Here is a 22,999-nt window from a genome sequence, read left to right as displayed (position 1 = left end):
TAAATGAAGGGAAAAAAAGCTACATGTTAACTAATACTAGCCTAATGATGTTGGAAGAAAGGACCAGAAAAGGAGAGAAAGCCAGCTGGGGGTCGTTGATGGCAGCTGAGGTATTCGGCAGGTGAGGACCGAGGTGAGGGGTGGCCAAAGGCCACGTGGTGTGAAGTGAGCTGGTCCAGGAACTGTACAGGTGGTGTGATGTGTACGCTGCTGGAAATACAACAGCAAGGGCAACTCCTGGTTAGGAGTTTTTAGGACACTCCTCCAGTCACCAATGATCTTGTAAAAATGGGCCAGGGTTCTTCCTGGTCCTTGGGGGACCGAGACTCAGAAGGTACATCTAATGGCAGCTTATTTTGGGGGTGGCCTTCCCCAAGAGGCAATGGGAAGTGAGAAGGAAACTGCTCTCCACCACCACTCCCATCCTCAAAGCAAGACACACAGGTCCAAGAAAGAAGTGCGCAGAGAACCGGAGGGATGAAGGTAACAACAAAATTTAGCCAAACTGTTCCAATTAGCCTGACATCAGAAATCAACAAAGCACCCTTTTCAACACATCCTGACAAGTGTTAATTGTATCTTTTGTTGTGTTATTTTTTAGTCTTTGCTAACTTGATTGGCCGAAAATCAATCAACTGTGGCATAGTCGACACTTTCTAAATTACCTGCTTACTCAGTTCCTTGGGCTTCCCTGGTGGCTCAGACAGTAAGAAATCCGCCTGCAATATGGGAGACCTGGGTTCCATCCCTGGGTCAGGAAGATCCCTGGAGGAGGGCATGGAAACCCACTCCAATATTCTTGCCTGGAGAATCCCATGGACAGAGGAGCCTGGTGGGCTACAGTCCATGGGGCCGCAAAGAGTTGGACACGACTGAGCGACTAAGCACAGCACTCAAGTTTCTTGAGGATCAGGCAGTAACTTTCTTTTTTTTTAAATACTTTATTTTATTTTTTTAAACATATTTATTTATTTTTATTTTGGGTTGCTCTGGGTCTTCGTTATGGTGCACAGGCTTTCTCTAGTTGTGGAGAGCAGGGTGTACTCTCTCAGTAGCTGTGCAGGGACTTCTCATTGTGGTGGCTTTTCTTGTTGCAGAGCAGGGCACATGATGCTGCTGCTGCTGCTGCTAAGTCACTTCAGTCGAGGCCGACTCTGTGCGACCCCAGAGACGGCAGCCCCCCAGACTCTCCCGTCCCTGGGATTCCACATGGGCTTCAGTAACTGTGGCTCAAGGGCTCTAGAGTGCAGGTTTAGTAGTTGTGGGACATGGGCTTATTTGCTCCTCGACAAGTAGAATCTTCCTGGACCAGAGATTGAACTTGTGTCCTCTACACTGGCAGGCAGATTCTTATCCACTGTACCACCAGGGGAAGTCCTAAAAATCTTTTATTTTTGTTAATATTTTTATTTGGCTGCACCGGGTCTTAGTTGTGGCATGCAGAATCTTTAGTTGCAGCATTCGAGATCTTAATTGTGGCATGGGAGATCTTAGTTCCCCAAACAGGGGTCAAACCCGGGCCCTCTGCTTTGGGAGCTTGGAGTCTTAGCCACTGGGTCACCAGAGAAGTCCCCAGATGGTAGTTTTCATCTTCTCATTCCAAGCATGACCTGGGATTAAGGATGAAACGCGCCATAGCATTGTCGTTTTTTTGATATTAAAATAACACAAGGAAATTTATGTGTGTATATGTATACCTGAATTACTTTTCTGTACACCGGAAACTAACACAACATTGTAAATCAACTATACTCCAATATGAAATAAAAAGATACAGGGTTAAGCATTTTCTGCATTGGTTTAAGGACAGTGAAACTGTGACCCCGAGGCCCACAATAATGCAAATTCAGGTATAACATAGTTGGTAATCGGCTCCCATCGTCAGCAAAGTTTCATTCGGGTTATTTCATTAACACTGCAAAGTATAACCCTGCTTTTAGTATAATCGAATTGGGGGACCTACACTGGAGAGAGTAGGATTTTCAAGTCTGAGATGCTTCCACCAGGGGGCGTCGCTAGACCTCTGAGAGAGAGTCGAAGAGAAAGCACACGAGGGAGAGGATAGAGTGCCTTCCCCATCAGGATCTGCAACCTATGCTCAGTGGGCTAAAGTGTGCCGCTGTGTAAATAAAGCTTTATTGAAGCACAACCCTGCTCATACGTTTACGTTTGGCGGCCTTCACACCATAATGGCGGCGTTGAATAGCTGTTCGAGACTGTATAACCCACAATGACGAAAGTATTTACTGTCTTCCTTTACAGCTAAAGCTTGCCAAGCCCATTCTAATGCTCCCCCAGAAATGGTCTAGGACACTTACTCATCTGAGAAGGAGTAGGAGAAGGAGTCACCTCCATGGGTGTAGGGAAGCACCGCACTGTGAGGTAGGTACCATTATTATCCCCACTTTACTGAGGCACAGGGACGGCAAAAAAATTTCCCAGACAATAATTGTTGGAACTAAGATTTGAAACCAGATAGTCTGGTTTCAGACCACCACCTACAAGTTGGGGCTTCTTAAAAGTTCTCAGAAAGGGAAAACAGAAACCAAAATCAGCCACATACAAAGATTCATAATTTTCAATAGCAACATAGAAAGGCAGGCAAAAAAAGGGAAGCAATGCATTCAAATTCTTCAATGAAAAAAATATTTTCAACCTAAAATTCTAGACCCTGATATCTAACAAACAAATATAAGGGCATAAAAAGATAGTATCCATCATGCAAGCTCTCAAAATAATTTCCCTCAATGAACTCTTTCTTAGGATGCTACTGAATAGTATGCTCTACCAAAATGAGAAATTTAAATTATAAAGAGGAAAACAGAGATCTAGGGGAAAAGGAAAGAGAATTCCTAGGATGAGGATGAAAGGAAATCCAGTGTACTTCAGGCATAGGGAAAGTCTGTTCAGACTGAAACAAGAAGACACGGGAGCCTCCCAGGTGGGAGGCTGCATTAGTTAGACACTGCCGGGTAACAACCCCAAAGGTTAGCAGCTTAAAACAATGAACATTGATGATCTTATAGTTTCTAAGGGTCAACAATCTGCTCTGGTTCAGGGTCTTTCATGCAGACAAGGCTGCAGTCATTCGAAGACTTCACAAGAGCTGAAGGATCTGCCCATTCATGTGGGTGCCTGGCAAGGGTCCTGAGTTACTTACTTGTCCTGCGGTCCTCCCCAGAAACGCCACTCACCACATGGGAGCTGGCTTCCTCTAGAGTGATTCATCCAGCAGAGAAGGGGACAGAGCCCAGGATAGAAGCCACAATGTCTCTTATATTCTAACCTTGGAACTAACATACCATCACTTCTGCAGTATTCTATCAGTCACCAGAGACCAACTCTTATACAAGGTGCGAGAAGACTACACTAGATGTGAGTATCAGAAGACAGGGATCCCTGGGGCCATCTTGGAGGCTGGCAACTACAGAAGTATTCCCTTTACTGTGGCTGTATAACACAACTCAGTGGTGGAAAACATCTTCTTACTGTGCATATGAGTTTGGGGGGTCAGAAATTCAGACAGGGAACAGAGGGGTTGGCTTGTCTCTGCTACCCAATGTCTAGAGCTGAAAGACTCATCAAAGTGTTACTGAGTCCAAGCTCACTCTGCTCATTGCATAAAAGACCAATAAATCCAAGAGATGAGGTGTTGAGGCAAGGAATACAACTTGACTTTTTAAATAATAATTTTTATGTATTTATGGCTGTGCTGAGTCTTCCTTGCTGCACAGGCTTTTCTCTATTGTGGCCAGTGGGGGCTACTCCCCAGTCACAGTACACAGGCTTCTCTTGCTGCAGAGCACAGCCTCTAGGGTGTGTGAGCTCCAGTAGTTGCAGCTCCCAGGCTCTAGGGCACAGGCTCGATAGTTGGGGTACACAGGCTTTGTTGTTCTGCAGCATGTAGGATCCTCCCAAATCAGGGATTCAACCTGTATCTCCTACATTGACAGGCAGATTCTTTACCACTGAGACAGTAGGGAAGCCCAAGGCAAGGAGTGTGACTTTATTCAGAAAGCCAGCTGACCAAGAAGACGGCAGACTAATGTCTCCAAATAACCATCTTATGGGGGGTCTGGAAGGCAGGTTCTTTTATAGAACTGAGAGGGAGAGGAGGTGAGGAAGTAAAGTTCAAAGGTCATAAGTCTCGCAGATATCTCCTGGAATGGCCAGCCTTGAAGAGGGGATGTGCTCATTTCTTCTTTTCTGCAGGCTTGAACAGGTGGGCAGCTGTGAGCTGAATGAAAGAACTTTGACAGTCAGGCAGAAAATCCTGCTTCTCTGAGGTAGGGCATTATGTATGATTATAATAACAAAAGCAATGATAAGCAAAGGTGAAAGTCAAAGAAACAGATCCAACATGGAGTCACAACTGGCTCACAGTCTTAGAGAAGCCTGAGGGCTGTAATTATCTGAGGGGTCATTTACTTACCTGTCTGGTGGTTGCTGCTGGCTGTCAGCTGGGGGTCTCAGGCCTCACTATGTGCTCTGCCCATCTGGGCCGGTTTGGGCTTTCTCTCACTAGTGACCAGCTTCTAAGAGTAAGAGCCTTAAGAGAGACAGTCAGGCAGAAAACAAGCTGTCTTTTTATGTCCTGGTGTCAAAAACCACACACTGTCACTTCTACCACAATCTGTCACAGTAATCACAGGCTCCCACCCAGGGTCAAGAAAAGTCAGATAGACACTGCCTTTGATGCATAGTGAAAAGATTCTGGAAGAGCTTGTGGGAGAGGAAATATTGCTGTGGCCAGTTTTGCAAAATACAGTTGACTGCAGAGGTCTTGGGAAGGTGGAGGGTGAGTGATAAATTACCTGCTGTGCTCGAAGGTGAGGATATTACTGAGAAGCTGTTGATGTAGGCAGAACTACATGAGTGTGTTGAAAGCACAGTAAAATAAAGGGATTATTCACTCCAGGGAAAACAAAAACTTACACAAGAAGGAAAGGGAAGCATAGTATACTACATGGGTCAGCTTATATGGTATTTATATTGCCATACTAGTGTAAACACTAAACACTGATTTAACCAAACCTTGTGCTGTGATGAAGTTAAAGATGGGACTGGAAATGAATAAAGACTGTGTAAAAGAGTTGAATCCTTTATATTAGGAAGTCAGTAAATAATGTTGTGATATGGTAATAGCATCAGTTCAGTTAAGTCACTAAGTCATGTCCGACTCTTTGTGACCCCATGAACTGCAGCATGCCAGGCTCCCCTGTCCTCCACCAACTCCCAGAGCTTACTCAAACTCATGTCCATTGAGTCAGTAATGCCATCCAACCATCTCATCCTCTGTCATCCCCTTCTCCTCCTGCCTTCAATCTTTCCCAGCATCAGGGTCTTTTCCAATGAGTCTGTTCTTCACATCAGGTGGCCAAACTATTGGAGTTTCAGTCTCAGCCTCAGTCCTTCCAATGAATATTCAGGACTAATTTCCTTTAGGATTGACTGCTTTGATTTCTTGCAGTCCACGGGAATCTCAAGAGTCTTCTCCAACACCACAGTTCAAAAACATCAATTCTTTGGCTCTCAGCTTTCTTTATAGTCCAACTCGCACATCCATACATGACTACTGGAAAAACCATAGCTTTGACTATATGGGCCTTTGTCAGCAAAGTAATGTCTCTGCTTTTTATGGTATGGTAATATCATAAGAAATATATATTTGGAAACTTTCCTAGGGTCCATCCAGTGGTTAAGAATTTGCTTTGCAATGCAGGAGACAAGAGTTCAATCCTTGGTTAGGGAACTAAGATCCCACATGACACAGAGCAGCTAAGCCCAAGTGCCAGAATAATACTGAAGGCTGCCTGCTCTGGAGCCCATGCACCACGACTAGAGAGTCCATGAGCTGCAATGAAAGACCCCACATGATGCAACTAAGACCCAACACAGCCGAATAAACAACCAATAAAATTTAAAAATAATGGAAGAAATACACATTTGGTCTTTGTCCCCAGTTCCTGGCACAGAGATCCTAAAAGCCTCGAAATTCCCTGAGTGATGACATAAAGGAAGTATCTTTTGTTGTTCATAATAAGAGTCTCTGCAAATAAGGTGACTCAGTAGGCCCCTAAATGGGTTCCAGATGGGGGCTGGTTGCTGGAGAAACCAACTGTGGGGTTAAAGGGTTAGAATCACAGGATTAAAAGTTGAGATCTCCCCTGACCTCTAGGAAAGGGAAAGGAGCTGGGGATTGAGTTCATCACTAATGGCCTGTGGTTTAATCAATCGTGCCTCCATAAAACCCCTAAGCAATGGTGTTTGGAGAGCTTCCAGGCTGGTGAACACATCGGGGTGCTGGGAAGGGGGCGTGCCTGCAGCTTCACTGCCCCTTGACTTTGTTGCCCCAGGCCTTGCTCTGTACATCTCTTTCATTTGTCTGTTCCTCGGATGTATAAGATGGATTTACAGAGGAACCAGAGATCAAATTGCCAACACCCGTTGGATCATCGAAAAAGCGAGAGAGTTCCAGAAAAACATCTACTTCTGTTTTATTGACTACACCAAAGACTCTGACTGTGTGGATCACAATAAAATGTGGGAAATTCTTAAAGAGATGGGGTTATCAGACCGCCTTATCTGCCTCCTGAGAAATCTGTATGCAGGTCAAGAAGGAACAGTTAGAACCTGACATTGAACAACAGACTGGTTCAAAATCGGGAAAGGAGTACATCAAGGCTGTATATTGTCAACCTGCTTATTTAATTTATTTGCAGAGTACATCAGGCGAAATGCCAGGCTGGATGAAGCACAAACTGGAATCAAGACGGAGAAATATCAATAACCACAGATATGTGGATGACATCACCCTATGGCAGAAAGTGAAGAACTACTAAAGAGCCTCTTTCTTGATGAAAGGAAAAGAGGAAAAAGAAAAAGTTGGCTTAAAACTCAACATTCAGAAAACTAAGATCATGGCATCCGGTCCCATCACTTCATGGAAAATAGATGGGGAAATAATGGAAACAGTGACAGACTTTAGTTTCTTGGGCTCCAAAATCACTGCAGATGGTGGACTGCAGCCATGAAATTAGACGCTTGCTCCTTGGAAGAAAAGCTATGAAAGCAGATTAAAAAGCAGAGATATTACTTTGCTGACAAAGGCCCATATAGTCAAAGCTATGGTTTTTCCAGTAATCATGTATGGATGTGAGAGTTGGACTATAAAGAAAGCAGAGAGCCAAAGAATTGGTTTTTGAACTGTGGTGTTGGAGAAGACTCTTGAGATTCCCTTGGACTGCAAGAAATCAAAGCAGTCAATCCTAAAGGAAATTAGTCCTGAATATTCATTGGAAGGACTGAGGCTGAGACTGAAACTCCAATAGTTTGGCCACCTGATGTGAAGAACAGACTCATTGGAAAAGACCCTGATGCTGGGAAAGATTGAAGGCAGGAGGAGAAGGGGATGACAGAGGATGAGATGGCTGGATGGCATTACTGACTCAAAGGACATGAGTTTGAGTAAGCTCTGGGAGTTGGTGGAGGACAGGGGAGCCTGGCATGCTGCAGTCCATGGGGTCACAAAGAGTTGGACATGACTAAGTGACTGAACTGAACTGAGTTGTATCCTTCACAAGAACTGAAACTAGTAAGTAAACTTTTCCTTAGTTTTATGATCCATCCTAGCAAATTACTGAACTGAAGGAGGGGGCCGTGGGAACCCCTGATTTATAGCCAATCAGTCAAAAGTAAAAGAGGTTGACTGCTGACTGGCTTCTTAAGAGGAGACAGTCTTGTAGCACTGAGCCCTTAATTTGTGTGACCTGCTTCCCAGGTGGCTCAGTGGCCAAGGACCCGCCTGCCAATGCAGGAGACATAAGAGATGTGGGTTCAACTCTGGGTCTGGAAGACACCCCTGGAGGAGGGCCTGGCAACCCACTTCAGTTATTCTTGCCTAGAGAATCCTATGGACTCCTCCTCCCCTCCAGAGGAGCCTGGAGGGCTATGGTCCATACAGTCTCAAAGAGTCAGACATGACAGAAGCTACTTAGCACGCAGGTGCATACAGGGCTAACTCCAGGTTGAGGGTGTCAGAGTTTACTGAAGTGTGGAACAGCTAGCCAGTGTCAGAAGATTGGTTGGTGGGGGTGGGGATGGGAAAAGCCCATGTGTGTGTCAGAGCCGTTCCATGGGTAGAAACAGATCATGGCAATAGTATCTATAACTGAAAAGATAAGAAACTGCAGCAGAGACATAGATTTATAAATATGGAGGTAAATCAGAGAAGAAATGGCCAAAGAATTTAAGGAATAAGCCTCTCTAAACTGGGATTGGGTGGGCGAAGGAGGAGACCACGGGTTTCTGTCTTGAATTTGGTGCATAACTGGGCTTTCATATCCCATCTCCTATCCTGTTTACCACGTTGAGGCCTCTGCAGTCTGTGACCTTCAGGACACTGTGTCACCCTCTGATGGACCCCAACATGGCCTTTTCAGAGTCCTCAGTTCATGAGACACACCACCCAACTCAGTTTCTCTGAGGGGCACAAGCCCAAATGCAGACTCAAAAGCCACCTACCAGGAGTTGGCCTACCCCTCCCACTCGGCTAGGAACTCCTTCCCTCCCAGCTTTGGTGCACAGGATGGCTTCCCCGCTGGCTCAGTATTAAAGAATCTGCCTGTGCTAAAGTGGTAAATAATCTGTCTGCCAATGTAGGAAACACAGGTTTGATCCCTGAGCTGGGAAGACCACCTGGAGAAGGAAATGGCAACCCACTTCAGGATTCTTGCCTGGGAAATTCTGTGGACAGAGGAACCTAGTGGGGGATTCCATGGGGTCACAAAGTATCAGATGCAACTGAGCACACACACACACACACATGAAACCTGTGATGTTAAATTTTCTTATTCTTTTTTAAATATAATTGATTTACAATGTTGTGATAGTTTCTGGTATACAGCAAATTGATTCAATTATACATACTTACATATATATATATGTCTTTTCATAGTCTTTTCTATTATAGCTTATGATACAATATTGAAGATAGTTTTCTATACTATACAGTAGGACCTTCTTGTTTATCTATTTTATTTTAAAAATTTAAGGTATAATCTAGAAAGTAAAAGTCTCCCCTCCCCAGACCTCTATCCCACTGCTCAGAAGTAGCAGTATTAACAGTTTCTTGGGTGTTTTTCATATAAATATCAACATGTAGTGTTTGTAATTTTTTAAATAACCATTTTTAGAGCTTCAGAAAAATTATAAATCAATGTCCAGTCCCTACCAGATTCTCTGTTATAAGTGTAAGGAAAATACCTAGAGAACTTAATGTTTTCATCTTCATGAAGGATTTATGTTCTCAACTGTGGGACAGAAACCAGTATAATCTTTGACACCCAGAGAACTGCAGACAACCTCTTCAATATACCCCCCTTAGCTAATGTCAAAGGCATGATGCTTAAAACATCAAAATTTAGGAGATTGCACAAAAATAACACATTAAAAATACAAATGCTTGTTTTATATTGCTGGTACATGTTGGTTAGAGAAAATCAGGCCAGAAGCATGTTCAGGATATATTTTTTAATGCATTATATTGACATACTATGCATAAACTATTTCTAGGCAGCTTCTTCAGTATGCTGCTTGGAGGAGGATGGGTAATAGGATGGAAGATTTGGAAATTACACGGAACTGTATTTTTCTAGAATTGGCACAGTATCAGGCAAGAATTGTATTCAGCAGCTAGTAACAGAGATCCACTTGCTGTGAATTAAGACATTTTTAGGGTTTATTCTCTGATGTGAAAAGCTAGAACAAGCATGGCAGCTCCTCAAAGTTATTTGGAATTCAGGCTCCTCTGATTCTTTGCATATAACTTCAAACCTCAAGGTCAAGCTTTTTCATGTTCATATTTTAGCTGTGGAGCTCATGTTCTAATTGGGCAGAAGAAGAGGAAGGGGAAAAGTGGTTGTCCCTCGAAGCTTAAATTATTGCCCTTTAAAGAGCTTTAAAGACCTGTTTACAGCTCATTGGCCATCCTTAACTGCAAAGAAACTGAAGAAATGTTGACTTTTAGCTGGGCACTTTGCCACTCCAAATAAAATCAGCTTTTTATTTTTAAAGAAAGGGGAAGTAGAGAGGCTACAATAGGCATCTAGCAATCTCTGCGTTGGTGCCTTCTCCAAGAAAAGGTATAACTTTGCTCTGGTAGGCACAAAACTTTTAATTTTCCCAAATATCTTATAACTCTAGAATCTCCCTGCTACATGAAGGGCACCATTCTACACACAGATGAGCAGATCAAAAACCTGTGAGTCATCTTTGCTTCTTCGTTTGCCTTGCGTGCAAACCATGAGCATGTTTTGTTGACACTACCTCCAGGATACGTCCCCCGCCTGTCTAACTCAAACACCCTTGGTCACCACGATCCAAGCCACCCCTACTCCGGTATTCTGGTCTTCTTGCTTCTGCTCTCTCTTTTTCTTAGTGGCAAATCCCTAGGATTCCTTAGACTGACAGAATCACAATTTCTAAAAAAAGTCCCCAAGAAGCTGCATTTTAACTAAACCCTTGGGTAATTCTTTTATTATTATTACCACTATATAAAAATAGCATCAGATCAGTTCAGTTCAGTCGCTCAGTCATGTTCGACTCTTTGCGAGCCCATGAATTGCAGCCAGGCCTCCCTGTCCATCACCAACTCCCAGAGTTCACTCAAACTCACATCCATCAAGTCGGTGATGCCATCCAGCCATCTCATCCTCTGTCATCCCCTTCCCCTCCTGCCCCCAATCCCTCCCAGCATCAGGGTCTTTTTCAATGAGTCAACTCTTCCCATGAGGTGGCCAAAGTACTGGAGTTTCAGCTTCAGCATCAGTCCTTCCAAAGAACATCCAGGACTGATCTTCTTTAGAATGGACTGGTTGGATCTCCTTGCAGTCCAAGGGACTCTCAACAGTCTTCTCCAACACCACAGTTCAAAAACATCAATTCTTTAGCTCTCAGCTTTCTTCACAGTCCGACTCTCACATCCATACATGACTACTGGAAAACCATAGCCTTGACTAGATGGACCTTTATTGGCAAAGTAATGTCTCTGCTTTTGAATATGCTATCTAGGTTGGTCATAACTTTCCTTCCAAGGAGTAAGTGTCTTTTAATTTCATGGCTGCAATCACCATCTGCAGTGATTTTGGAGCCCAAAAAAATAAAGTCTGACACTGTTTCCACTATTTCCCCATCTATTTCCCATGAAGTGATGGGACCCGATGCCATGATCTTCGTTTTCTGAATGTTGAGCTTTAAGCCAATCTTTTCACTCTCCTCTTTCACTTTCATCAAGAGGCTTTTGAGTTCCTCTTCACTTTCTGCCATAAGGGTGGTATCATCTGCATATCTGAGGTTATTGATATTTCTCCCGGCAATCTTGATTCCAGCTTGTGCTTCTTCCAGCCCAGCGTTTCTCATGATGTACTCTGCATAGAAGTTAAATAAGCAGGGTGATAATATACAGCCTTGACGTACTCCTTCTCCTATTTGGAACCAGTCTGTTGTTCCATGTCCAGTTCTAACTGTTGCTTCCTGCCCTGCGTATAGGTTTCTCAAGAGGCAAGTCAGGTGGTCTGGTCTTCCCATCTCTTTCAGAATTTTCCACAGTTTATTGTGATCCACACAGTCAAAGGCTTTGGCATAGTCAATAAAGCAGAAATAGATTGTTTTTCTGGAACTCTCTTGCTTTTTCCATGATCCAGCAGATGTTGGCAATTTGATCTCTGGTTCCTCTGCTTTTTCTAAAATCAGCCTGAACATCTGGAAGTTCACGGTTCATGTATTGCTGAAGCCTGTCTTGGAGAATTTTGAGCATTACTTTACTAGCGTGTGAGTTGAGTGCAATTGTGCGGTAGTTTGAGCATTCTTTGGCATTGCCTTTCTTTGGGATTGGAATGAAAACTGACCTTTTCCAGTCCTGTGGCCACTGCTGAGTTTTCCAAATTTGCTGGCGTATTGAGTGCAGCACTTTCACAGCATCATCTTTCAGGATTTGAAATAGCTCCACTGAAATTCCATCACCTCCACTAGCTTTGTTCGTAGTGATGCTTCCTAAGGCCCTCTTGACTTCACATTCCAAGATGTCTGGCTCTAGGTGAGTGATCACACCATCGTGATTATCTGGGTCGTGAAGATCTTTTTTGTAGAGTTCTTCTGTGTATTCTTGCCATCTCTTCTTAATTTCTTCTGCTTCTGTTAGGTCCAGACCATTTCTGTCCTTTATCGAGCCCATCTTTGCATGAAATGTTCCCTTGGTATCTCTAATTTTCTTGAAGAGATGTCTAGTCTTTCCCATTCTGTTGTTTTCCTCTATTTCTTTGCATTGAGCACTGAGGAAGGCTTTCTTATCTCTCCTTGCTATTCTTTGGAACTCTGCATTCAGATGCTTGTATCTTTCCTTTTCTCCTTTACTTTTCGCTTCTCTTCTTTTCACAGCTATTTGTAAGGCCTCCCCAGTCAGCCATTTTTCTTTTTTGCATTTCTTTTCCATGGGGATGGTCTTGATCCCTGTCTCCTGTACAATGTCAGGAACCTCCGTCCATAATTCATCAGGCACTCTGTCTCTCAGATCTAGTCCCTTAAATCTATTTCTCAGTTCCACTGTATAATCATAAGGGATTTGATTTAGGTCATACCTGAATGGGCTAGTGGTTTTCCCTATTTTCTTCAATTTAAGTCTGAGTTTGGCAATAAGGAGTTCATGATCTGAGCCACAGTCAGCTCCCGGTCTTGTTTTTGCTGACTGTATAGAGCTTCTCCATTTTGGCTGCAAAGACTATAATCAATCTGATTTCGGTGTTGACTATCTGGTGATGTCCATGTGTAGAGTCTTCTCTTGTGTTGTTGGAAGAGGGTGTTTGCTATGACCAGTGCATTCTTTTGGGAAAACTCTACTAGTCTTTGCCCTGCTTCATTCCATATTCCAAGGCCAAATTTGCCTGTTACTCCAGGTGTTTCTTGACTTCCTACTTTTGCATTCCAGTCCCCTATAACGAAAAGGACATCTTTTTTGGGTGTTAGTTCTAAAAGGTCTTGTAGGTCTTCATAAAACCATTCAACTTCAGCCTCTTCAGCATTACTGGTTGGGGCATAGACTTGGATTACTATGATATTGAATGATTTGCCTTGAAAACGAACAGAGATCATTCTGTCATTTTTGAGATTGCATCCAAGTACTGCATTTCGGCTTCTTTTGTTGACCATGATGGCTACTCCATTTCTTCTGAGGGATTCCTGTCTGCAGTAGTAGATATAATGGTCATCTGAGTTAAATTCACCCATTCCAGTCCATTTTAGTTCACTGATTCCTAGAATGTCGACGTTCACTCCTGCCATCTCCTGTTTGACCACTTCCAATTTGACTTGATTCATAGACCTGACATTCCAGGTTCCTATGCAATATTGCTCTTTACAGCATGGGACCTTGCTTCTCTCACCAGTCATATCCACAACTGGGTGTTGTTTTTGCTTTGGCTCCCTCCTTTCATTCTTTCTGGAGTTATTTCTCCACTGATCTCCAGTAGCATATTGGGCACCTAATGACCTGGGGAGTTCCTCTTTCAGTATCCTATCATTTTGCCTTTCCATACTGTTCATGGGGTTCTAAAATGTACCGTTTTAAGGCTTATAATTTAATGACGTTAAATGCATTCACAGTGTAGTACAACCCTCACCACCATCTATTTTCAGAATTTTTTTCATCACCACAAGTGGAAACCTCATACCCATTAAGCAGTCAAAATCCATTCTTCCTGTCCTCGGGCATAAATCCGCTTTCTGTCCCTATGGATTCACCTCCTGTGGACCTTTCATATTCATGGAATTATACAATATGTGGCCTTTTCCATATGGTTTCTTCCATTTAGCATAATGTTTTCAAGGTTCACCCATGTGGTAGCATATGTCAGTACTTCACTCCCTTTTATGGCTAAGTAACATTCCATCGTATGGAAATATCACACTTTGTATATTCTTCTTTTGGGGGTTGCTTCTACCTTTTGGCTATTGTGAGTAGCACTACTAGGAACATTTAAGTACAAGTATTTGTTTTCAGTTCTTTGGGGTATATACCTAGGAGTGGAATTTTGGGGTCATATCAGTTTCTCATTTCAAGTTATTAAGGAACTGCCAAACCCTGCTTCCATTCTGCCCCCTTATTTATTCTCCACACAGCAACCAAAGCAACTTCTTTAAATTTAACATAGACCATCCTACAGTCCCACATAAAACTCTCCAACAATTTGCCACTTCTCTTGGAATAAAATCCAACCTCATTATATTGAGGGCTTCCCTGGTAGTTCAGCTGGTAAAGAAGCTGCCTGCAATGTGGGAGACCTGGGTTTGATCCCTGGATTGGGAAGTTCCCCTGGAGGAGGGACAAGCTATCCATTCCATTATTCTTGGGCTTCCCTGCTGGTTCAGATGGTAAAGAATTTGCCTGCAATGTGGGAGACCTGGATTTGATCCCTGGATTGGGAAGTTCCCCTGGAGGAGAGCATTGCCACCCACTCCAGTACATAATATGGCCTCTGCCCCTCTTTCCAATGTGTCTCTTAACTCTCTCTCCTCACTTCTAAACACTCTCTGTTTCTGCCTCAGGACCTTTGCACTTGCTCTACCCACTGGCTAGAGTACTCTTTCTCCTAATCTTGCTCTCAGCCTTGAGGCCCTACCTTAAGCAACACCTCCTTAGAGAACACTTCACTGACCACCTTATCTAAACCAGCCCCACCCCACCCTCAATCGCTGCCTATAAAATCACCATTTTACTTTCTTTACAGCACTTACCTTTATCTGAACTTAACTTTTTAAGACATGTTTGGTTGCATTGTCTCCCTCCTTCTAGAACACCAGCTCCATGACAGTGAAATTGTTTGTTTTGCTAATCCCTGTAACACCTGCTTTCAGTTCAGTGCCTGGCAAGCCAGAGGGTTAATGACTATTAATAACTAATCAAGGACTTCCCCGCCGGTACAGGCGATAGGAGTCCACCTGCCAATCCCTCATCCAGGAAGATTCCACGTACCCCAGAGCAACTGGAGTCCAGGCCCCATAACTGCTGAGCCCGCACTGTAGACCCTGCGAACTTCAAACACTGAGCCCGAATACCACAACTGCCGAAGCCCATGCCCATAGAGCTGGTGCTCGGCAACAGGAGAAGCCACTGCAATGAGAAGCTTGTGCTCTGCCACGAAGGGGAAGCCAGCCCCCGCTCAAGGCAACTACAGAAAGCCCGCGTGCAGCAAGGAAGACTCAGTGCAGCCAAAAATAAATAAATAAGAAATTAAAATAATAATAAAAATCAACTAACTAATCATTTGCTCAAAACCAAATCTGAAAATTTTGCTCGGATTTAGGATGGAGATTGGTAGAGGTTTCAATAAGAAGTCAGTGATCTGAGTATTAAATAGTTTTGTGAATTACTTCTGTGCTGGGAAGTGACAAGGAGATCTCTTGAATATCAAGAACCTATGGAAGTACAGTTACAAAAACTCATATATGAAATTGAAGGAAAATCGGGGAGAATGTTTAATTAAAAGAAACACTTAATGATTAGAAACTAGCAGTGTCTCAGTAGATATAATAGCTTGATGATTAAGAGCTACCACCATGGATTTCACTTAGTAGCTCCATGACCTTGAGAACACGTTACATTCATAATGTGGACTTAATAAAAAATACCTACTCACAGGCTTATTGTAAGAATTACATAAGATAATGCTTGTGAAAGACTTAGCTCAATAAGAAGGAACCGTTATTACTGATATGCCTTAATAGCTACAAATTAGTAAAAATATAACATTTCAAATGATATAGTTTAGAGTGATGTGGTTATTAGAAAACTTTGGTAATCAGTGAAAAAGGAATCTTAACATCTGTGTTTTACCCATAGGATATGTGAACTCCCCATTCAATTCCTTTGACAAAAGTCTATTGAGCATTTACAGACAACTGTTGGGTTCAGAAATACAGACACTGTTTCTTCTCTTAAGAAAACAACATTCTTAGGTGAAGGCCATCAGAAAGATAATTCTGGTTTGGATCGCTTTAAGAAACTTCCAGTATTTCCAAACCCTGATGTCCATCAGGAATGATATTCTGGGAAGTTGAGTTTTTAAACATAGTCTGGTAGACACTACAGTTCTCTCCCAGATTCATTCTCCTCTCCTAAAAATCAGAACTTGTAGCTATGCCTTTGACCATCTCAAATAAAGACTACATTTCCCAGCTTCTCTTGCATCTAAGTAGACTAGGTTCTGACCGATGGATCTGAGAGAAAGTAACACACACAGCCTCCAGGAAATGCACTGCAGTGGGAAGGTCTCTCCCTCTTCACCTTTCCTCTCTTCCCATTGGCTGGAAAGCAGAAGACACAGTGTGGGCCATTTGGCCCATGTAGTGGAGAACAGCTTGCTAGGAATGGCAAAACAGCAATGTGGAAGGAATCTGGCCTCCTAACAGACATCCAGAGCAGAGCTGTCATGACATCTTTGACTTTTATGTGAGAGAGAAATAAATGTCTATTTTGTTTGAGCCATTATTATTCAGAGTCTCTGTCTCCTGAAAACAAATCTATTTCCAAAATACATATATACCAAATTCCTGGCCCTACCTCTGCACACTTTTATTGTAGGAGGTCTATGATGAAGCCCAAGTATCTTTATTTTTTTAAGTTTCCCAGGGAATTTATTCTGATGTTTCAACAGTTTGGGGAGCCACTGAGTTGCAAATGGCTCAAAAAAGCAATACTAGAAAAGGTATTGAATAATAAGTAGGAATTAACCAGGCAAAGTCTGGGGGGAAAAGTCAGTCCAAGGAAAGAGGAAAGCCAGTATCAGAAAACACATCGTGCCAGTGAGTATAAACCTCGAATGTTTAATCGCTTCAGTCATGTCTGATTCTTTGCTACCCCATGAACTATAGCCCACCAGGCTCTTCTGTCCATGGGATTTTCCAGGCAAGAGTACTGGAGTGGGTAGCCATTCCCTTTTCCAGGGAATCTTCCTGACTCAAGAGATGAAACCCAGCTCTCCTGCATTGCAGATGGATTCTTTACCAGCTGAGCCAGCAGGGAAGCCCAAGAATACTGGAGTGGGTAGCCTATCACTTTTCCAGAGAATCTTCCCGACTCAGGAATTGAACCAGGTCTCCTGAATTGCAGGCAGATTTTTTTACCAGCTAAGCCACCAGGAAAGCCCTAAGAAGACTGCACAGGTAATGCTATCACAGAGGACCTGGGCAGCTACCAAAATACTAGATCTTATAAGTTGTGGAAAACTGTGTAAGAGCTTAAAGGAGAAGAGTGATCCAATCAGACTTTTGCTTTTGTTTTAAACTGTTTTAACACCTTAGGACATTTGCCTTTATATGTTTATATAATTTTTACAGGACTTTCTGGGTGGCTCAGTCAGTAAAGAATCTGCCTGCAATGCAGGAGACACAGGAGACGCAGGTTGATCCCTGGGTCAGGAAGATCTCCTGGAGAAGGAAATGTCAAACCACTCCAGGATTCTTGCCTGAAAATCCCATGGACAAAGGAGCCTGATGGGCTACAGCCCATGGGGGTCAAAAAGAGTCAGACACAACTTAGTGACTAAAGCACCATAAGTTTTACAAATGGGGTTAGGATGTCTATATTGTTTCCTTTTAATGACAATAAATATTCGTCTGCAGCTTCATTCTAAATAGATAAATACCACCTCATTTTATGAATATGTATTAATTTTAACCAGTCCCATTATGATGGCTTCATTCTGCTTCAGTTTTAGCTAAGCTGGAGCTATATTTCCAAGAATTCCTTTCCCTATAGCCTGGGTTATAGTTGGCCATGAGAAAAATGTACGTAGGATTGGGCAGGCAGAAGTGAGAGAGCAGACTAAAAACGTGCTCCTAAGGGCTCTGCGGCCACTCACACGTATTGCAGGGCCTCTGCTGCTTCACCTCGCTGGTGTGGGGCGGCGGCCAGGCCTGCAGCAGTTCTGGCAATTCTGGGTCTCTTTTGGCTTCCCCAAATCCTAAAAGAAGCAGGTGAAGGATGCCAGCTTCTCCTGCCAATTACTCACATCATCAAGACAGCAGGTGGTAACAGAGGCATGTTCCACTCTGTCCTCACCGGCTCCTGCTCATCTCTGCATTCCCTGACTTCAGGTGTGTTTTTTCTTCCCAGGTGTTGACATCAGGCCCAACACCAGATTCAGAAAATCCTCCCCCTTACATCCTGCCTCGCTGACCACTGATGACCTCAGATGAGCAACGTCTGAGCTCTATAGTAAGTCCTTTAGTCCCTTTCATCCTTAATGGTTGTACTTCTCTGGTGAAACTCCAACTGAACCCTAACCCTCTATGTTCATCGGGTTCTCTGGGAATCAGACACTGAGGCAGACAGAGGAATGCCGTTGGGAGAAACATCTGGGAAGATAAGACAGTGAGGAAGCAGGACTGGTCCAATGGCGCCTCAGATAGCAACGCAAACTTGGCAAAGAAAGGTTCAGCCATGTCAGCAGGGAATCTGGAGCCATTTCTGCTAAAGGAGCCCGGCTGATTAGCAAAACTCTCAGGCCCTTGCACCTTGCTCGGTCCTCAGCAGCCAGGACTGCCTCAGAAGAGCGTGGCCTCTGCGTGAGAGTAAGGTGGATCCCAAGCAGGTCAAAGCTGGAATCTGCCAGCCCCAGCACTCTCTGAAGTGAAGGGCAAGTTCATTCTTGAAGGGACCCCGCCGCGGCGCACCCCACAGCTGCCCCACCCACAGGCACACGGTTAATTGATTCTGGTTTTTCATGCTGTTATAAATAAGACTTAGGTGAATAATCTGGTAGTTCAATCTTTTTGCACATCCATAATTATTTACTTAGGATTAATTCCTAGGAATGAGAGTTCTGAGTCAAAGAGGAGGGCCAGTTTTGAGGCTTTTGATTTATGAAAGCAGAGTGATCCTTAGGAGAGTCATGGTTTTAATCAGAATTTAATGAACATTGAGGCTGAATATTTTTATATGATTTTGGACATTTGTATTTCTTTTTAAAATTGTCCTGTTCATTTCCTTGCCCATATGATATTCATCTTTTTAAAAGGATTTGAAGGAGCTATTTATATGTAAAAGATTTTAACCCCATGTTTAATATATATTAATATAATGCAAAGGATCCTTCAGTTTGCCCTTTAACTTCTTTCATGTTTCTTTGGATACACAGAATTTTTATATATTTAGTACTATTAATAGTTTCCTTGGTGATTATTCTTAGAAAAGGCTTGGCCACTCAAGATTACATTAATATTCCATTATATCCTTTTTATTTTAAATCATTTATTTAATTTTGTGATGTGATTGGGGGATCTAATATATAAGTATATAATGTTTTATCATACTCTATAAACTCTCTGTGTGTGTGGCTGTACTTTCTTTTTTGTCCCATTGGTCTTTCTGTAGCAATATCCCCATTGTCTTAAATATTTTGGTTTCAGGACTTCCTTGGTGGTCCAGTGGCTAAGACTCCATGCTTCCACTGCAAAGGACATGGGTTTGATCCCTCACTGGGGAACTAAGATCCCACATGCCAAAAAAAATGTTCGGTTTCATAACAAATATTAACTTTTAAAACATATGTTAAGTATATACAAATATATTAAGCATAACATGTGCTATTTAACATAACTTTTAATTATGTAGATTTCATGATGGCTATTAACTATTTCACATAACTATGTTTTAATATTTATTTCATGATCATGTTCATTGGTAAGATAAGGTCCATCTTAAAATTCATTTTTAAAAAATATTCACCTCCCAGGCTTCCCTGGTGGCTCAGTGGTAAAGAATCCACCTACAGGAGACACAGGTTTGACCCCTGATAGAAAAAGGTCCCACATGCCTTGGGACAACTAAGCCTGTGGGCCACAACTATTGGGCCTGTGCTGTAGAGCCCAGGAGCCACAGCTACTGAGCCCACGTGCCACAATTACTGAGGCCCACATGCTCTAGAAACCAGACTCTGCAACAAGAGAATCCACCAAAATGAGGAGCCCACTCACCACAACTAGACAAAAGCCTGCACAACAGTGAAGACCCAGCACAGCCAAAAATAAATCATTTGCTTAAAAATCCACTTCCCTTCCCTGTAAGATTATGTATCTGTTCCTAAATCCACATGTGACAAGTAAAAGATGGCCTTAAATCCTTTAAAACTCCTCTGCTCCAGAGAGGGAGTCCACCTCCTCTCCGCTTGTGGGCTCTGTGACTGGTTTGTCTGGTACATTATGGTGGAAGTGATGTTTCCAGTTCCCGGCTTTTCCACTTCCTGTCTCCAGGGACCCCATCTCTGGGAGCCCTGAGCTGCCTTGGGGGAAGCCCACAACCTTCATACTGCCATGCCAGGGAGCCCAGCCTTCAAGCCATCCCCACCAAGGTGCCAGACCTGTGAGTAAAGCCAAGTCAGACCCTTCAGACCAGCCTGTGACCAACCAAGTACAACAGAGTGGCCTCAGTCAAAGTCAGTACCACGTGCTGCAGAAGAATTGCCCCGCTGAGCCCTGCCCTGACGCACAAAATTGTCAGGTATAATAAAATGCTGGTTGTTTTAAGCTAAGTTTTTGGGTGACTTGCTATACAGATACTGTTCTATCATGTGATAGAACATCATGACTGCCTGGTGGGGGAGTACACTTTCCTGCCCTGTGGACCTCAGGTTGGAGTGTGGCTTACTTTGGCCAATGGTATCCAAGTAGACAAGTCCTAAGGCAGGTCCACAGAGAAACTTAGCCGTGTTTCCTGCAGATCTTTTGCTTTCCTTCTGCCATGAGGAAAGCCCCTGAGGGAAGCTGCTCCATCAGCCTGGGTCCTGCAACATGAAGCCATATGGAGCCAAGGAGGGTTGACCCACAGCTAACAACATACAAGATAAACAAGGAATAAGCTCTTGCTGTCTTAAGCCATCAACATTAGGAGTTTTCCATTATCACAGTCACGTTTAGAATAATACGCGACACAACTGTTATTTCTCTCTTTTCGTCACTATCGGGAAAGCCCATGTCTCATGATAAAGTCTGAAAATGCCAGATAGTCACTTCTCTAGCCTCTCTTACAGCTAGAGGTGTTCTTATTTTGACCAATGACAACTAAAAGACAATCTATGAGGGGGATATACATTTGGAAAAAATTTTCCTCGATGATCAAAATAGATAGACATGAAAGGAGTTACCTTTAGCTGCCCTAGCCATTCACCTGTTCTAGACATTATTCCTTTGATGATGTGATGGTTAGAGCCACAGCAGCCATTATGTAAGTGGAGTCAACAAAGCTGAGAATTAAAAGTCAATGTACTGAGGAATGGAAGGTTAAAAAAATTTGGAGCTTTAATAAAATTGTTGAGCCACTCAACAACTCTAGAACTGTCTACCACCAAAACCAGTTTATAATGTGAGGCAATTGTCTCAATCGTTAAAGCCACAGTTAGTTGGTAATGCTGTTTTTTGTAGCAAAAAAAAAAAAACCAAACCCTAACTAGTATATAGTTACCTGTTGATTGAATGCAGCCCTTTTCTTCCCACAACAGCATTCTGATTTTCCTTTAAGGAATCCGTACCACACACACAATGCTCCGTATTTTGGTACACGTGGGATTGCAGTCTCCAGCTCCTGGGGTGAGCACGTGACCAGTCTGGCCCATCAGAGTTTTACATCTGCCTGGCTATAGCGAGGTTTACTTCTTTAAGCTGAGGTTCACTTCTGGGTCTTTTGGCAGCACTATTGGGAAAGAGAGGTTCACTTTTCATTGAGACTGCTGCTGGGGAACAAAACCAACACAGAAGGAAGCAGAGTGGAGGGTGAAAAGACAAATTTCTGATGATATCACTGAGCCTTTGGGACCCTTTGCCAGGTCTCCCTTTGGACTGCTGTTTCAGTTATATGAAACAATAAACTTCTATTCTTTCATAAGCTGGTTACAATGGAAAGACTCCTGACTGATACAGACCGGAGTCCTGGTTTACAGGTGGGGCCAAGGGGCCTCCGCTGAAGTAAAGCAGGGGTGGGGGTAGGGGTGAACTAGGGAAAGGATAAAGCATAATCACTCTACAAAGTACTGCTTTTATCTACCTCTTTCATAGATATAAGAGGCTGAGGCATGGAAGGGTAAAGTTCCTTACCCAAGGTTGTTCAGTGAGTAATCAAATGGATCCAGATTCAATCTCAGGCTTAGCAGAACTCCAAAACTCGTTATTTTTACTGAACCACACTGATTCTCAGGTTAGCTGTATAACCAGGAATCAAGTCTATATTTTGCCTTGTAAACATCAGAAGAGTTTTATTGGTGTTGGCTGGGTGGGGCAGAGGATAACCCAGAGTTTCCTGCTATTGTATTTGAGAGTCAAGTTCAGAATTCTTAATTACTTTCCTGATTAGCCATAATTAGCTTTACACAACATTACTACTTAAGTGCCGCTCCCCAAGGCTCTTACACGTCACCTTGGCAAGGAAAGGGGATTTTGGAATTTTCATCTTGTTTTCAGGATATGTAGATAAGTTTTTCCAGAAAATTCCAGGTCAGCAAAAGCCCTTCCCAGCATCTCTGGTGGAACAGGCGAGGGTCAGCTTCAGAGCCTGTCCCACACCTCTCTGGGGAACCCCTCTCCAGGGAGAATCCCAAGCACCAAGCCCCCAGCCCCTCCCTGCAGGACTGTGTTGTCTGAGTCCAGCAGGCGGCCAGGGTCACAAGCCCTGTTGCCAAGCTCATAGTCTTAACCAGATCTGGACACAGATGTCAGCAAGGGGCTGCTGCTCTTAGCGTTTCCAGATCTATAACAATTCATCTGTCGTCACTCACTGCTTCTTGTCCTGGACCCTACCTGGTGAGCGGACTCACCACGTGGCCACCCTCTACCAAACCCAAGCTGACCGACCAGTAGCCCATCTGAGGAGCTGGATGCCCAACCCACCAATGGCTACCTCCAAAGTGGTCCCTGGACCCAGGATTGCTGTCTCCCAGTTCCCCCAAGCCAGTGGATC

The 22,999-nt window shown here is 43.3% G+C and overlaps 1 long non-coding RNA gene across 1 annotated transcript; it reads right to left on the bottom strand.

Moving 5' to 3' along the window:
* Positions 1-22,270, bottom strand: LOC121817823 (uncharacterized). Its single transcript, XR_006057874.2, has 3 exons — positions 22,141-22,270; positions 21,512-21,739; positions 1-4,549 (listed from the first exon to the last, which is right to left on the bottom strand). It is a non-coding gene; the product is annotated as an uncharacterized LOC121817823 (long non-coding RNA).
* Positions 22,271-22,999: the final 729 nt, after the last annotated feature.

This window comes from Ovis aries, chromosome 24 (assembly GCF_016772045.2).
Source record: "Ovis aries strain OAR_USU_Benz2616 breed Rambouillet chromosome 24, ARS-UI_Ramb_v3.0, whole genome shotgun sequence".
NCBI classification, from domain to species: Eukaryota; Metazoa; Chordata; class Mammalia; order Artiodactyla; family Bovidae; genus Ovis; species Ovis aries.
This window is presented reverse-complemented; position numbering and strand designations above follow the sequence as displayed.